This window comes from Otolemur garnettii, unplaced genomic scaffold (genome assembly GCF_000181295.1).
Source record: "Otolemur garnettii isolate 467f Iridium unplaced genomic scaffold, OtoGar3 scaffold00182, whole genome shotgun sequence".
NCBI lineage: Eukaryota > Metazoa > Chordata > Mammalia > Primates > Galagidae > Otolemur > Otolemur garnettii.
In genome coordinates, this window is record NW_003852577.1 from 2949994 (window position 1) to 2952752 (window position 2759).

The 2759-nt window shown below is 45.7% G+C and overlaps 1 non-coding gene across 1 annotated transcript; it reads left to right on the forward strand.

The window, feature by feature from the left end:
- The first annotated feature begins 2428 nt into the window (after positions 1-2428).
- Positions 2429-2532, forward strand: LOC111721772. Its single transcript, XR_002770790.1, has one exon. It is a non-coding gene; the product is annotated as a U6 spliceosomal RNA (small nuclear RNA).
- Positions 2533-2759: the final 227 nt, after the last annotated feature.

The following is a 2759-nucleotide window of genomic DNA, read 5'->3' on the forward strand; positions in this document are numbered from 1 at the left end:
ATGAGAAGAAAGTTGGGTGCAAGTTAAGTACATTCTACAAAGGAACTGACCATGAGGGTTTCCTGGATCAACAGCACCGTAAGCCTTTCAAGTATCACAGTGAGTACAAAGGAAAGTCATTGGAACCATTCTTTTGGCAAACACCCAAACACCATCTCTACTAAGGTTCCAGAAGGAGCAAATAAAACCTTTCTATCCCTAGGCATGAAGTTATCATAAAGCTGCAGGGGCATGAGGGTGCCCGAAGTAAATGAGTGCATTTGAAAAAACTGAGTTCCTTTCTACTGGAAAGGGGAAAATCCTGGAAGCACCTGGAAGCAATTGGGATGAGGGCAGCTAAGCATTTAAATATGTATATTTTATACATAACATATATATCTTATATGTATTTTCTACCAGATATAAAATATGTGTCTCTGCTAAAGCTATTACAGACAGCTCAGCAATGGGCCGACAGACCTTGGAGAAGAATAAAAGGTCTGGAAATAGTCCCAGCTGTGTGCAGAAATTCAGCCTGTGATAAAGGTGTCATCTCAGATCACTGGAGAATAAAGAAGGATTTTTAAATAAATGGTGCTGGGAAAACTAGATGGCTGTTTTGAGCAAAGCTATGAAATCAAACATATATCTCACAGGTCACCGAGAATAAACCTAGACCCACTGGAGATATAAATGCAGAAAATGAAACCATAAAAGAACTAGATGCACACATGGGTAATTCTGTGAAAACCTGCGTGTAAAGAAGACTTTAAAAAATTTTTTTTTATTGTTTTTTGAGACAAAGTCTCAGTCTGTCACCCAGGCTAGAGTGCTGTGTTATCAGCCTAGCTCACAGCAACCCCAAACTCCTGGGCTCAAGCAATCCTCTTGCCTCAGCCTCCTGTGTAGCTGGGATACAGGCACCTGACTGCCTAGTTATTCTATTTTCAGTAGAGACGGGGTCTTGCTCTTATTCAGGCTAGTATCAAATTCCTGAGCTCAAGCAATCCATCTACTTCGGCCTCCCAGAGTGCTAGGATTGCGTGTGTGAGCCACTGTGCTGGCTGAGAAGGGTTTTGTAATTATATTTAAAAAATTCTGATGTGTTCTGAAGAACAACTTGGCAAATTAATACATAAATATTAAACAAAAAAAATTTATTTTTTTTCAGTTTTTGGCCGGGGCTGGGTTTGAACCCACCACCTCCAGCATATGGGACTGGCTCCCTACCCTTTTGAACCACACGCACCACCCAAGACAAAGGCTTTTTACACAGCCAAAACATAAACCAAGTCAAAGTACAAGTAAAAAACACAGCACATAGACAGAAGGTTGATCTAGCTAATATTTAAAAAGCTCTTAAAATGGACCAAAAAACAAACAAACAAACAAACAAAAAAAAAAAAACAACCCCAGAGAAAGAGAGAAATGTCCTTATAAGTATCTTCGACTATTTCTAGTTCAGATGGAAACATGAGAAAGGGAAGGAGACAGGGGAATCCTGATCTCAGCCCCCTGGGGGAAGAAACAGAAATGAGATCACCCAGAAATGTGCGGTGGCCCAACAGTCCTCTCTCTGCACCTGCTGTCCAGACTTTCCCAGCCTCCACCTGGCCTCTCCCAGGCAGGACAGAACCACCCTGGTTCTGCAGAGGTTCTGCAGAGAAGGCAAGGAGGTCCCTATAGAACGCTCGTGCCCACCAGAGTAGACTCACCTCAAGGGCCAGTGGTCCCAGCCTAGGCACTTGGTGACTGTGTTGGAACCATAGCTGGCATCTGAGTGATTCTGCCTGCTCTGGGGATTGGAATGACTGACCACAGTAAGTAAACCACAGCCAGTTAGGGCCACTTTGGTCAAGGCACATCCTGTGGCACTTTGGAGTCCTTTGGGCTTTGGCTGACTAGGTGTGAACCAGGATGGGCTGATGCCTTCCCCCAGAGTCCAGTCTCTAACAGAGAGGTAGGGTCATGTCTCCTCCCATGAAAACCAGGTGGCTTCAGTGACAGCTATGCCATCCCCCCCCCCCCCCCCAAATCAGGAAAGAGTCCCTGTGCTTGGTTCTGGCCCAGGAATGTGGGCACCAGCCTCTCTCCCAGCCTGTCTTTTGAGGCTCTCTGTTCATTATCTCTGAGTCCCCGGGTGAGAAGTCTGACCACCCTGAAATCCACAAGCTAGAGGGGCCAGGTACAGGTGCTCTGGTGACAGCCCTTTTAGGGCTATGCTCAGTCATGCAGGTCTCTGAAACCAGCCAGACACCAGCTGAAGACCACTGTGTGTGTACAGCACAACCACATGGTGCAAAAGAATCTTGTGGCGGCGGGGGGCGGGGGGACTCAGGGTTCCTAGAAGTGCTGATGATGGGACGGGTATGCAAGTCTGTGGAAGGACATGTAGGAATTATGATTGAGTTTGTTTTGTGGAAATATTACCATTAAGAATAAATCTGAGCTTGTTTCAGCAGTAGATACACTAAAATTGGAACGATAGAGAGAAGATTAGGATGGCTCCTGCACAAGGATAAAATGCAAATTTATGAAGCATTCTGGATTTTAGCACACCTGCCCATGAAAAGATGAGCCGAAATGAGAAACACAGTAGACTACTCTTCTACCACTTTCCTGGGCCCAGGTTCCTTGGAACTCAGTAGACTTCTCGCCTGCCACTTTCCTGACCCAGGTTTGTTAGAACTCAGTAGACTCCTTGACTGCCACTTTCCTGGGCCCACATTCCTAGGAACCCAGTAGACTCCTTGACTGCCACTTTCCTGGGCCCAGGTTCC